This window comes from Pongo pygmaeus, chromosome 2 (genome assembly GCF_028885625.2).
Source record: "Pongo pygmaeus isolate AG05252 chromosome 2, NHGRI_mPonPyg2-v2.0_pri, whole genome shotgun sequence".
Classification (NCBI taxonomy): Eukaryota; Metazoa; Chordata; class Mammalia; order Primates; family Hominidae; genus Pongo; species Pongo pygmaeus.
Genome location: NC_085930.1, coordinates 187,202,105 through 187,218,112, shown reverse-complemented (window position 1 = coordinate 187,218,112; position 16,008 = coordinate 187,202,105).

Below are 16,008 nucleotides of genomic sequence, written 5' to 3'. Positions count from 1 at the left end.
TTTTCATATTTGTTGTATTGAAAGATGACACATCAACTATATTAGATATTTTAAGACCAAGAAGTGTTATTATGTTCAATTCTAACACACTATTTTTTCATGGCACTTGACTTTCTTTGTCCTCATGTATTCTTATTTTTATGTTTGCCCTTATAGAGTACAGACATTTTGTTTTTACATATATCACTAAAATTGTTCCCATTTTCCTTATTGTATAGGATCATAATATGTCTCAATAACTGTTTATTCTTTTTCCACAGTGTTTCATAATTGAGTAATCAATCTTTAGGACTTTTTTGCTACTGTACATAATATTGAATAAGTGGATGAATCTGATTTTTTCTTGGCTATAATAATATTTTCATTTTGAAAAAAAGAAACCTTTAGGATAAAATTTTAAAGTTCAAGAAAAAAGGTCTTACGTAATTTCGACAGAAATTGCATTGAGATTATATAATAATTTGAGATAAATAATATCTTTACAATACTGAATATTTACATTAAGGAGCAATTAATTTAGACAATTTAAATCTTTTCTACTCTATTTTCTTATAGCTTTATGATTTTGTTTATAGAAATCTGAAGTGTTTCTTAACTTTATAGCTGTAGTTTTGATGCTATTGGGATAGATATAATTTTTAATGCAATTGTCTCCTGGTTTCTTTTCAGAACTGTAAACATAAATGTCTTTGTGATCCAGAAAAGTAGCATAACTGATTTCATCCTCCTTCAATATATTAATGTAAGAGTTTATATTAATATATTTCATGCTGTTGAGTTGACTTTACATTTCTGAAATAAAAATCATGATTGTATTGTAATATTAGCTTTTGTTGTTAACATTTTTAAATTTTATTTTTCTAATTGACAAATAATTATCATATTCATAAGGTACTAAGTTATAGTTTGATATATATAATGTACAATGATCAGATCGGGGTAATTAGCGTATCTATTATCTCAGACATTTATTATTTCTTTGTGTTAGGAACATTCAATATCCTCCTCTTTGAACCTATATATATTATTGTTAACTATAGTTAGCCTACAGTGGTAAGAACACTATAACTCATTAACTTTGATTTACTCCTAATATTAATTTTTAATATTTCAAATTTTATCTCTGCATTCATAAATGGCATTACCCTGAGCTTTTTCTGCCTTATTTTGGCATCAAGGTAAGGCTGCCCTTTTTCCTGCCAAACTTTCTATTTTGATCAAGTTTTTTTTTTACATTTTTTTGTATATTTGAATGATAGGAAAGTGCTCTCTTTTTTTTTATATTGATGGTTTTTCTGAAGTTTATAAAAGTATGTTTAAAATGTTTCCTCTTAATTGCAAAAACGATTATATGCACAACCTTTAGCCATTGTATAATGCAGGGACTCAGCCAAGCACAGTGGCTCATGCCTGTAATCCCAGCACTTTGGGGGGCCAAGGCAAAAGGATCACTTGCGTCTGAAGTTTGGGACCAGTTTGGGCCACATAGGGAGACCATGTCTCTCCAAAAATTAAAAAATTAACCTGGCATCTTGGCACATGCCTGTGGTCCTAGCTACTTGGGAGACTGAGGTGGGAGGATCACTTGAGCCCATGATGTTGAGGCTGCAGTGAGCTGTGATTGCACCACTGCTCTCCAGCCTGGATGACAGAGTGAAATCCTGTCTCGAAAAACAGCAACAAACCCCACGAGCTCAACACAGTCATTTTCCCTGCTCATCCTCCCACATTTTGTTAATATTATGTAGAATTCTAGCTCCCTATTGATAGTAATTTTACTGTCTACTTTGTCTCACATATGTCAGAAGTTTCTTCTTAACAATCATTTAAAATTTCATAGCCAAATTATTAGCAACTCAAAATTTAATTAGAAGTTTTACTGGCTCCTTCTCTCACCACTGCTTTTTATCCCCAAGGTCTAACTCTTGAATTCATTTTTTGTTTTGTTTTACTGCATCCTTATCTTGAATATTTTTTCCCGTAAGTGCTCATGTAGCATACTGCTTTAATTTTTAGTTATATTTTGGTATAGAATTCTAGGATCAAAATCCTATTATTAAATTATAGACATTTTGCCATAATCCTTAGCATCCAGTTTAACAACTAATAATTCATTTGTAAGGACCCTCTTCTGTCTTTTAGATTTTCTTTAGTTTGGAATTCACAAATTTTACCAATATTTATTAAACCTATTTTTTTGTTTTCCTCTTCCACAATGTTATCTTAAAATATTGGATAAGTTCTTTGTGTCTGAAGGAAGATCTGAATTTTTTCTTTTACTATACTATTTTTTTCTTCCTTACATATTGTCTTCTAGGTTTTCTGTTAAATTGGCTTCAGATGTTTTACATCTGTCTTGTCTCTTTTCTCATATAATAATAATGCTGTATTATTGCATTTGTTCTTAATATATTTGCTTCTAGATTAATAGTTTAGCTATCAGCCATATCCCTTTTGCTATTCAAATTTTCTACTGCCCTCTATAAATAATAATTTTTAATTTCTCCAATTTTTTAATTCTTTATTCTCCCCCCTCCATCAACAGACTATTCCTTATGTTTATAACTTTATGTTTGGATAGGATATCCCCATAAAACACTCTAAGAATATTAAGTAGACTTATTTTAAAGTTTCATTTTATGTATTCACTGTTTCTTCAGAGATAAGTTATGTGTTTACATTATGACCTCCTTTTGTCTGAAGTGATTTTTTGTTATTTCCTCAGAGTTACTCATTAGCATCTAGAATTAATTCATATAGGGAGCTTATGTTTCCTCAGCACTTGAAAAAATCACTTTTCGTCTGTCAGTAAATATAACTCAAAATTGCATAAGCCAAAGGAGGGAAGGAAAATGCAGCATAGGGACCGATGACCTTCCCTCCATGTCCATGACATTTTCATGACATAAATTGTAGAAGACAGGAGTTACCAGTCCTGCTTAATTTTCCAGGCCTGATGCCCAAACTGGGAGTCCACTGTGGTAGACTCTATTTTACTTAGAAATCTATATTGCTAGATATAATCTGGAGGCAAAAACTTCATGTAGGCGCTCTGTAAAGGGTGACTGCTGACCTAGAAATCTTTCAGTGACTTACTTGCCAATTTTCCTGTGCTGAAACATCAGGCTCTGCATGCTCTCATCTCACCGTCTTTCAGTGTTCCTTTAGGAAAAGCAGCACTGGATGTTTTCAGCGGTGTCTCTCAATTACTACAGCTCCCCTCAGCATCAATCCAAACTGATCAGCTTTCCCTTTCTAATATTTCCAGAGTTCCCGATCTTCCGATGGCATCCTTCCCAGCTGTTCAGGATTGCTATGGGTTTCTTAGGTCACTTCAATGAGACTTGAGAACAGATGAGAATTAAAAGTAGATATCAGTCCCCGCCCCCCGCTTTTTAAAATTTTATTTATTTATTTATTTATTTATTTATTTATTTTGAGACGGAGTTTTGCTCTTGTTGCCCAGCCTGGAGCGCGCAGGCGCGATCTCGGCTCACCGCAACCTCCGCCTCCCGGGTTCAAGCGATTCTCCTGCCTCCGCCTCCGGAGTAGCTGGGACTACAGGCATGCCCACCACGCCTGGCTAATTTTGTATTTTTAGTAGAGACGGGCATCTCCATGTTGGTCAGGCTGCAGTCCCCCACATTTTGAACCTGAAGTTCCCAATGAATTCTGCCTTTACTCTAAAGAGTTGCCAGTGGTCACAGTAATAATTACTTTCTATTTCTTTTGGATACCTACCACAGTTTTTGTATAACTCAATTCTTATTATATCATACCGCATTGTAATTATGTATATATTTTTCTCTGAAACAGAAACAGAACTATGAAGTTATTAAGGGTAGTGACAATTTTATTCATGTTCGCATTTCCAGAACCTAATACAGTTTCTGGTATAAAGTAGATTCATAATAGTCACTTACCAAACAGTTGAGGAATGCATATTTCTAATATGAAAAATGCTAGAATGTGATGGCTAGATATTTGTTTTGGAAGATTGTGGCTACTGCAGAGAATAGAATTCAATTTTCCTAAACCTGCTTATGTCATTATTCCTTATAATTTTAAATATTTATGAAAAAGTGTCGGCTGCAGTTACCCAACTTTTTAGAATGAGGCAAGCCCTTTCCCTATTGATGCCTTGAGGAAAGAACAGTGTACCATCAAAGATTTCTGCAAATTTCCAGGGAGCATGAGAACTGTTTCTCATGCTCACCTCTGAACATGTTTCTACAGAATTACATTAAGAAGAGTTAGGATGTCTTCTGCATGTTGTGCCTTTTCTTCTCTGTATCAACACGAACGTGGCACTCAGTTATGATCATTAGTTGAAATGTAAGCCAACAGCAGATAACATAATCTTACATATAAAAAAAACCTAAAGACTCTACCAAAAAACACTTAGAACTCCATAAACAAGTTCAATAAAGATGCAGGATACAAAATTAATATACAAAAACCAGAAGCATTACTATATGCAAACAATGAACTAGCTGAAAAAGAAATCAAGAGGGCAATCTCATTTACAATAACTACAAAAAAAAAGCTACGAATAAATTTAACCAAGGAGGTGAAACACCTCTACAAGGAAAACTGCAAAACACTGATTAAAGAAAATTGAAGAAGATACAAATAAATGGAAAAAACTCCATGCTCATGGATCAGCATAATTAATGTTGTTAATGTGACAATATTACTCCAAGCAATCTACAGATTTAATGCAATCCCTGTCAAAATACCAATAACATTTTTCACAGAAATAGAAAAAAAATTCTAAAATTTCTATGGAACTGCAAAAGACCCTAACTAACCAAAGCATCACTGAGCAGAGAACACAGTCAGAGCCATGACCTTACCAGACCTCAAAATACTATAAAGTTGTAATAACCAAAATATCATGGTACTAGCATAAAAATAGGCACTTAGGCCAATGGAACAGAATAAAGAACCCAGAAATTAATCTATGTATTTATAGCCAACTGATTTTCAACACAGGTGCTAAGGACACTCATTGAGGAAAGGACAGCCTCTAATAAATGGTGCTGGGGAAACTGGATATCCATATGCAAAGGAATGAAACTAGACTTCCACCTCTCTCCGTATACAAAAATCAACCCAAAAGGGATTAAAGACCTAAATCTAAGACCTGAAACTTTAAACACTACTAGAAAGAAACATGGGAACAGGTCAGGACATTGATCTTGAAAAAGATTTTATGAATAAGAACTCAAAAACATGGCAACAAAAGCAAAAATAGACATATGGGAGCATATCATACTAAAAACCTTCTGAAAAACAAAGAAATAACCAACAAAGTAAAAAGACAACCTACAGAATGGGAGAAAATATTTGCAAACTACTCATCTGACTTGGGATTAGCATCCAGAATATAGAAGGAAATCTAACATCTCAACAGCATAAAAATAAACAATCCAATTTAAAATGGTCAAATGATCTGAACAGGCATTTCTCAAAAGAAGACATACAAATGGCAAACAAATATAAGAAATAATACTCAAAAAAAAAAATGCTGGCAAGTATGCAGAGAAAAGGGAACTCTTATACACTGTTGGTGGAAATGTAAACTAGTACAGCCACTATGAGAACAGTATGCAGTTTCCTCAAAAAACTACAAGTAGAACTACCATATGATCCAGCAATCCCACTACTGGGCATTTAACCAAAGGAGAGGAAATCAGTATATTGAAGAGGCAGCTGTACCCCCACGTTTATTGCAGCACTATTAACAATACCCAAGGTATGGAATCAACCTAGGTGTCCAACAACAGATAAATACGTTTTAAATTTTTGGCATATATACACAATGGAATACTATTCAGTCATAAAAAAATAAATTTTGTGGTTCAAGGCAACATGCATAGAATTGGAGGATATTACATTAAATGAAATAATCCAGAAACAAAAAGTTAAATGTCACATGTTCTCACTCATACGTGGAAACTAAAACAAGTTGATCTCATGGGAGTGAAAAATAGAACAGAGGATACTAGAGGCTGGGAAGAATGGGGGAAGGAAAGGATAGGGAAAGATTTGTTAAAAGATACAAAATTACGGCTAGATAGAAAGAATAAGTTCTAGTGTTCTATACCAATGTACAACCGGTAAGTATAGGTAATAATAATATATGATATAGTTTCAAATAGCTAGAAATAGGATATGATAGGTGTAAAGAAAATGATAAATATTTATCAATGAAATGATCAATTTTTGAGATGATGTATATGCTGAGTACCTGGATCTGATCCCTATACATTATATGTGTTGAAACATCACTAAGAACTCCATGAATATGTATAATTATTTGTCAACAAAAAATAAATAAATGGGAAATTACAAAAGATGGAAGCCAATAAAGAAAAGTCACTGATGGAAAACTTTTATATAAACATAAGTCATCATTAAATTTTAGAAATCAACATGGGATTTATATACACAAGCTCAAGAACTGAAAGTTGAACATTGGATTTTCCTGTTTCAGAACCCTTTTGTTTAGCCTGCAACTGGGTTTTCACCAAATATGTGAACCCATGGAGCATCCAGCCTTGGTGATATTGTTGACTCTCTTCTCCCTTAGCTCTCATTTTTTTTTCTCTTTTGCCATCCTTCTCAGCCTATTCCTAACTCCAACTTCTCACTATAACATCCAGCTCTCTTTAGCTCCCACCTTATGAACTCAGCTCCAGAAATACCTTTGAATATACAAAACTGATCCAAATGTTTAGATGAAGGAGCTCTATTAGATGCTCAGGATTAGCAATGACTTTTAGATTCTATTTTAGGGTTTCAGCTTCCTTAAAAGGAAGATGTGCTTTTCAATAATAAAGCTTTTATGCTTACATTAAATATAGAAATTAATAGGCAACTCGTAAGATTTATTTTCAAAAGTTAGAATCTTTACTCAGAACATGGCCCTTAACAGTCACTAACAAATCAGACTGTCAGCATTAATTCACATAGCAGAATACATACATAAAAAGCCTAAGAAATATTAAAATAATCCATACATAAGAATAGTAGCTATTAGAACATTTATGTTTAATCTTTCCTTAAGCTAATCCACGTTTAAATGCCATGCATTCAAATAATTACAGAGGAAAAGTAAAAATCACATTGTTAAGTCTTTAGTTGACAAAGATAATAACTCTGGGATGCCAATCTGCAGAGGAAGAATCAGAAGAGCCATTTTATTTATTCAGAACATATTCATTGGTAATATTTTTCTGCCTAAAAATATAAAATAACATACTTATTCTGCTAATCACTATAAAACAAAAAGTTCATCAATAATATTTGTTTCAGTGTTTCAAATTTTGATACAGATCAATCCTTTACATTGTTCTATAAAGCAAACCATTACTTAAATAAAATTTGGAATAAATATTTTCTGTATTTTTCACAGTAAATACTATTGTAAAAGAAGTGTTTGCTTTCTGTCCATGGATCATTTGCTATCTCTAGGGAAAATACCAAATGGTATATTATTTCACTGCAGCACAGGGGACAAGAAAGTTCAGCTAGGCTGTGCTTAGAGGTCTTATATTTTTCCATTAAGCAGCAATTATTCTTATGTCTCTATTCCTCTTTCATCCTGACCAGTCGCTCAAGAAAATTCTTGGACCCAATGAAAGAATGATAATAGGATGCCAATATTATCATCTCTCTTTTCATACTGTCTTCAATTTTGTGATTTTCTTTACATTTGATCAACCCAGTTTCAACTAGTGCTCCTGAGAATTATGGCTATAATTCTCCACATTATATGCATAGTAATAAAATGTCATTCTTATGAATACTGTTGCCTTCTATGACATTACATTGGGATTTAGCCATATTTTTATTTGTTTCATTCATTAAATTTGGGTGATAATTTTCTAGTAATTTTTTGTTAATCAAATAATTATCAATTAATTAATTGGTACTGGTTGATTTTTTTAAAAGTAACTTATTATGCAAAATGTAAACAAATCCTGGACTATTTTCCTTAATACAGTCTATAAGTAAAACAATAGTTTATTTATTGAATGACAAATTGAATTCAAGAATTTAGAAAATAAAATATCATTTATTGTCATCTCTATTCAACAATTCAACCATAGTTGTAGCAATTTGTAACAGGTGAGTAGAAAATAAATCTCCTTTTATCCATCTTATGGTAACATAAATGTATAGACAATTTATACAAACAAGCAAGTAGGCAATTAGTGGGATGAACATGGGGAGGATTTATTTAGTCGATCAGTTATAATGAATAGGCAATTAAAATGCAAAACTCCGGTCTACAATATGCACAAAATTAAGTATGAAGCAAGAATACAAATCCACTTTATGCAAACAAACCAAGTTTTGTTTTGAAAAACATTTATCAAGTATAACTAGCTAAAAGATGATGCTGAAAGATTTTTGGGATCTAGTAACTGAGAATAATTCAAATCTATCTTCTTAAGAGGCATCAAAATACATAATGTATTAGTATCTTTGAAGAAAAATAAAATTCATATGTAGGACTGTGTAAAAAACTCTCTGTGCTAAAAGTTGCATTTTCCTTTTACAAAATTTATTTTTAAAGGTTTTGTGTGAAAAATGGGGCACCTCTTTAAATGCTGCCCTATATCTGTAATATAGTTATATCACGCATGGTGAAACTTTTAGGATCCCTATGTCAGAAAACAATACTAGTAACCATAAGTGGCAATTCATTGATTGTGATGGCAATAACCTGTTTCATTTTGTTTTCTTCATGTCTAGATATTCAGCCCCAAACAAGAAAATGTGTGAATCTTTAAATAGAAAGATGAACAACAAATGACATTGAAAATTTCTGGGAAAATGTGTAATTGTGATTAAACAAACAAGTTATGCTAACAATTCTATTTTATTAAGCTGAGTGTGAACAAATCTTCCTTGAAGGCTTTTTATAGATAGGTACCAATGTTTGATTAGACTGACATTAAATTAAGAGACGAATGAGGACCTGCCAGAGAAGAACCAATCTGTTCACTAATAAAGCAACCAACGTAGAAATAGCCCTGACCTACGTAAGTAGAAACAACTCTTTTGCACAAATTTGAAGTCAGTCATGTTTTAATCACACTAAAGTAATTTTTTTTCTTTAAAGGGTCTCAGCTTATTTTTTCAACTTCTAAATGCATACTTCTGTTCTAGGTTCACAGGGAGTAAAAACATACCTTTTAAAATCATGCAAGGCAACTGGACTCATTTATTTCCTTCTCATGGAAAAACTCAGTGTCTACTACCTGCTTTTACCAACAGCCCCTTCCAACTTCTCTCTTTCCATTTACCATTATAGCTCTACATTAAGCAATAGGGTATGTAGACCATATTCTAATAAATAAGTTGAATGCCACTATAGTAATCTCCTTTGTAAAGTTGGAAAAATGCTAAGATAGCATCATTATTCAGAGGCTGAATTCACTACTTGATAAGATGTGGAGGAATTTAGCAAGCATAAAATTTTTGAAAGAATGAATTCTGGATTATCTGTAAAGTTAATACAATCTATTGGAGAGGTAGGATAAGGAAGGTTACACCATAGAACATTTGCATTTGCAAAAGTGGGATGCTCTAAGCAAATAGATTTTATGTAATAAAGTGGAAAGCCTGACTGAGCATGAAATGCCCATGTTACCCTCCTATTGACAATAGGGATCCTTATCCATTATAATGATAGCATGTTTGTGATATTATAATGAGAAAAAGCATATGCAAATAGAAACAATGAATTAGAGGCAATAAAATACTTGGCTTCATAAACTTCTTCATGAAAGGTCGGAGGAAAGGTATAGAAGGGATCTGTGCCACAGGGAATGACATCATGAAAGGTAAGAATTTGATGTATGTATAAAAGGGTTGAGGGGAGAGTTCAGCTCTGGTTACTGCTGACCTCCTGCTTCTTCCACTGATAGTGGTCAAAATGGCATAGGAAATAAATTGTGAAGTTGTTTAGCTAACATGTCTGGTATATTCTACTCACCCAGTTGGTTGCCCAGGAATTAAGGACTGGGGGAAACGGGTGTTCACTTCCACCTCTGGCCCCCTGGGTAAGTTAGCCTGGGATAGTCACAGCTCTTGATATTGTTCTCCGTATTGTTCTGAAGGGTTGGGTGCATCCATAGGGGTAATCAAACATATGGTCAGCAAAAAATAATTCAGAAAGTTATTTTTCCAAATTAATTCAATGCTGAAATTTTTGCTGACAATATGAAGTTTGATTTATTTATCACCCAGACTCTCCTGAAGTACACAACTCTGACCACAGAGCTTTGCAGAGTGTATGGCATCTATGAGGAACTCACTCAAGGCATCCTACACAAAAGGATATCATTGTGCTTCCCAAACTGTCACTGGCTTCCTATTGCTTATGAAATAAAATCGATGCACTTTATCCCAGTGGATTAAATTAAGCACTAAATTGCCTTTCGAACATTGCCTCTCACCTTTTGATCTTGAAATTTTTGTTCACAACTCTCCTAAAAGAATGTTTTAAAACCATGTATAACCTCATCCATTTTTAAGTTAGTATTGAACAAATTTTATTATGGGTTTAAAAAGTTACAAAAATGTAATTCTAAATATTTATGTCTTTAATAAACATTATAATTTACCATATTATTTTTATATGACTTTATAAGTACCCAATGAAATTTAAATAGTATAGTAGTTTGCTAACCACTATAACTTATTTTAAATGTTCTTAAACATTATCTTAACAGTCAGAATTTTTACATAACTTATTTTTCTCCTTGAAACTCATGTTTTCATTATTCTCCCTCAGAATTTTATCTTAATGTAGTTTTCTACTTGAAAGTTTTTTATTGATCATTTCATATGTTTCTGAAACAACTATCTATCTAGATGTATTTTTCCCTGTGGTCACAGACAAAGCTTAAATATTAAAGTAGCCAATAATCTGAAAATTTTTTGGCAAAAGTAAATGGCAATAATCTTCTAGAAGTCTGAATAACTTTTCAGTGAAGTAGAAAAGGCTAAATTGCCTCTCATATGTGTTTCTTTTACTCAAATATATAATAAGCTATTGGAAGTAAAGTTTTAGTTAATTCTTCCTTTTTTCGAAATCATGCAAAATATGTCCCTGGGATGCAGAGAGAAACACAGGTGTCTGAAATCATTCCCCAAGTTCTCAAGACAGATTGTCAAAAGTGTGAAGAAAGCACTTTAAAGAGATTGATATTTACCAGCATTCTTTTTACAAATCTTAATTATTCTAACTCAAAAGTAGAGAAACATATTATATTGAGCACTGTCATGACTTTTTTGTCTAGATAAAATAAGATGTCATAACCTTCAGTACTTCTTACCATCAGAACCAATCCTCAGGAGAAATGCAGTATTTAACAACATTTAAGATGAAAGAAGCTTGCTTATTAAACAAAATGTGTCATCACTAACTCTGTTGGCCAATTCCACAACATTTATGAATTTCTGTCATCTTCATCCAAGTCATAATAACCTGCTTCTAATGCCAAGCTTTGCATCAACCCAAATATGTATAAGATGGGAAGAAGATATGGAGCCCAGCCACAGACTGAAGATACCTTGATTACAGGAGGCTTTGCAGACCTCGGTTATTTCAAACATTTTTGTTTTCTGCTTGGTATCACAGAGTATTTTTACCCCAGGGCAGTATACCAGTAAATCAGAATGAGAGAGAGGTGACCTTTCTTGTCAAAATGGAAGAAGAGTGATTGCTCAAGAGGAGGTAAGAAAGGAGAACCAACACATTTTCAGATCAGTTTCAGGAAAGACATAAGAGTTGGGGATCTGACAAGTGATTCCATTAAATCTGTGGCTGTTAACCCTTGGAAAGCCTCTGTCTACAGGAAGAGCACATGTATTTCAGTTTAAAGGCCATGATATAATCTATATTTGAGCGTATTTTGTTGTTGTTGTTGTTGTTGCTGTGTAACAATTTAATACATGCTTAGAAGCTTCCAACACCACCTATTTATTATCTCACAGTTTCTGTGGGTCAAGAGTCTGGACACAATTTAGTTGAGTTTTCTCTTCAGGGTCTCTGGTCAGAGTTGCAGCTCATCTAAGATTCAGAGTCATCTTTTGAACCCACACGTATATTGGCAGAGATATTTCCCCACAGTTGAAATATTTATGGTGATTTGCTTTTTTTAGGTCAGGAAGAAAGATTTTATACTGCTCTGAGTTTCTGATTGTTAGACCCACTTTTAAAGGACTCACCTGATTAGGTAAGACCCACCCAGCATAATCTCTCTTTTGATTAACGTGAAGTGAACTAATCAGGGACCTCAATTATGCCTGCAAAAATCCCTTCACCCTCTCCATATAATATAAAACAATCAAAGAATGGCATCCATCATATTTGCTAAGCCTCCACCCATACTCAAGGGATAGGATTGCATAGTGTATGAACCCTAGAAAGCAAAAATCTTGGTGCCCAGTTTAGAATTCTGTTTACCATGCACAACAAAACAGAACTTCCTAAACTCCAAAAATTTTCTCTTCATTTACAAACAGGTTTCACATATGCTCTCTTTAATTAAGTGCCCCTTTTCTATTTGCTTTTAGGACCTACTTCAAGTCCCTTCTTTACAAAGCATTGCAAAGCTCTCCACCCAACACAGGGAGATAGAAGTCATTTCTCCCTTTTTGAAAATTAAAATACTAGTTTTGTTATTTGTATAAATATTTAATTCCCTTTTTAAACAAGTGACTCCTTGAATCATGTCTGATTTATCTTTGCATTGTTTACAAGATCAATGCGTTGTCCTGATGTAAAATGCACACAAATATTTGATTGAGTAAAGGGATAAATTAAAATGTGTCATTGTTTAAACTTGACAATGTTTCTAGCTTTGGCTTCTCAGCCTTTCTCTATTCTTATATCCAGCTGTGCATATGAGTAGGTTATAAATGTATAGAATGTACAGCCAGTGTCTTCTCTTTCTCATACATTTTATTACAAATCTCAGTGCTAATTCCTGCATGTATGCATGCTCATAACCAAACAGTCTTACCTCACTGGTACAAACTGACCCTAAGATCAACCAAGCATTTGTTTTGTGTAGTTTATGGTAACATGCTTTTTCATTGTTTCAATTTATTTTGAAATGGAGAAAATGCATATTGGTCAAGTTTCTGAAGAAAGAGTTAATGGTGGCCAGGATTCAATGTCTCTAATATTTAGTAAGTGTCTTTCTACTACCAGATTTTCAAGGGAAATCTGAATATCAGACATACTACTACAAAAAAATATCGTTCTCTTGTGTTGCTGTGGCCACAAACCTTTCTGTAAATTTCCCAGCTCTGGTGAGATGGGTCAAATCACTTGCAAGCCACAGTGAAAATATTAGGCCTTTAGTCTAAAACCTAGAATAAAAGGAAAAAAAAACCCAAAACTTTCTTAAACACTTTATGGCAGATCCACATCTTAATTTTGGCCCTCAAGATCTTGCCAATGGGATGGCCAAAAGTAATCCCCTGTAGGGGAAAGCATCAAAGGAAAGAAAGAATTTTCCCTTTGGGCTTAGAGCAGAGTTCACCTAATGAACACACAGCTGAGCCTTCCTAATGCAATAAGATCCCCTCTTTTGGGGAGTAGCCCAAAATTTATATATCATACAAAACAAGAAGCCAACAATAGATCAAGTAATTCCAAAAGGAAGATTCCAAGGGGAACAAGTGATGCAGACATACATATTTTGAGACTCTTCTTCAGGAGAAAAGGGAAACATACTTGCCCTGAATTTATGAGTTAATATAAACTTGAACTTGCCCCATAGCATACCTCACCTTCTCAGGTAGCAAGCAGGTTTGAGGGACATCTCTGAGAGGTCTCCTACTTGCCTAGTGGCCTGAAATAGCAGGAAATCTTTCTACCTACTTTGTGGATCATGCTTCATTAGAATACCTACTGGTTTTGGTGATTGGTTCCCTCTCTTTTCTCTTTTCTGAAATACCTGTCAGATACACATAAAAAAGTGAATACATCTGGCATTTAGAAAGGCTAAATTGAGATCCTTTAAATTAAAAAGGCCATTCTCTGCTAAAGGAAGGAAGTTGCATTACAAGCAACACTCCTTGAGGGAAAAAAAAGAGGCATGCATGCAGAATTTAATTGCCAGAGTCTAATTAGTTTTAGACTAGTGCTATAAAACTTAGAGAGGAGCAAAGATAAATATTTCAGCTAATTTCCCTATGTACTGTGAATAAAAGAGTGAAAATGATTCTCAAATTTGAATGTTATGAAGTTATTTGCAAAGTATATTAAGTCAGTTCTTCTATGTAATGAAGTATCCTTTACAGTTTAAGAGACTTTCTAGGAGCTGACATTTCTGTCATAAAGAACAAGGCTCTTGTGGATTCATTATGACTTCTTGAAACAATCTGAACTATAGACCTTGCTGTCTGCCAGCTGCGGACACATCTACACATTAACTGTGTCTAAGAGCAGCACAGTGCACCAAGGCTCAAAGTTATTTCCACTGTCATGACCTAAATCTCTGGCCAAGTGATACCATGTTGAAAACTCTCCTTGATAATACCTGATTTCTTTTTTCGCTTCATACTCACCTAAAGAATTGCATTTAAAAAAAAAGAAATCAAATTGCATGATAGAAGGTCACTAGATATATGAATGTCATTATGAAACCAATCAATGCATCACTTTCCCTCCTTCGATCAGCTTGAATCCCTTCCTGAGAAGCCCCATGACTCCTTCAAAAGTGGTCTCCTGTGCATGATTACTTTGACACAATCTAGATGATGCTGTATTAGGGAGGTGAGAAAGAGCAAGTATCAAAACCAAAATTACTATGTATAAGTTTGCAAATGAGCTGATGATGCCCCCTTTGCCACTTTCACTAAGAAGGGAAATATATTGATTTGGAGTTACAGAGATTCTGTTGCTCCTACTTTTACTTTACTGGCTGGTAAATCTATCCAACACATAATTTCATTTTAAATAATAGCTATTTTTTTCATTGGATCTTTATAGCTTTTATATTAGTTCATAGGGTTTATCCCTATATGTTTTTATAGCAAAAGACTGTTTTCTCCTCTAATTCAAAAGGCATCCATGGTTTATTTTATCCTGGAATAATATGTTTGCTTTATACTGAAAGCATTTTTAAATTATGCATTTCTACATTAATTATTGGTTGAGACCATCTTTCTTCCAATGCACAATTTGCTATTTTTATCTGGAGAAGAAAACAGAAGCACCTCCTACTAAGCTACAAGTTCCTTGAGGGGAAGGAATCTAGTGCCTAGCACAGTGCCTGGAACATAGCAAGATTTGAGTAAATTTTTGTGAATAAATAAGTGAATTAGTGTAATAGAAATACTTATGATAGCATATATGAATATATACACAACGTTTACAAAGTGAGTTTGCTCTACTTAGGAATTAACTGCATAGATTAACTACTGATAGCAACTGACCCAAGACTGGACCCTCATATATTTGGAAATACGAAATGCAGTTTAGAGATAATCATATCCTATTTTCTACAATTTTTTCAAAATAGAGAAAAAGAAAAAAAAATGCATAACTTCCAATAATGGAAGTGTATAAAGTCATAGCGTTTACTCCCTAATACATGTACAATTTCATTTTTATAATTTCATATTTATGGTTGTTTTAGGCAAGTATTAATATAAAAATTGCCTTCAATCCTGAGATAATATAATTAAAATATTACATGTTAACAGCATTCATTCATTCATGAAAAATGTGTTTAAATTGTATCAAATCATATTAAAACGAGTTGTTTTGAAGTGCCCTTCAATCTTGAGTGTCTGTAATTCCAGGGTTCTGTGATTATTTTTCTCTCTGAAATAGATTCTATCATAAAATAATGAACTTTTAAAGACCTGGAAACACATGTCCTTCATCTTGGCATTGTCTTCATCTTCCACCAAAATGTTTATGGAATGAAAAACTGTGAAATGTTAATTTCTAAGAATCAATAAAAG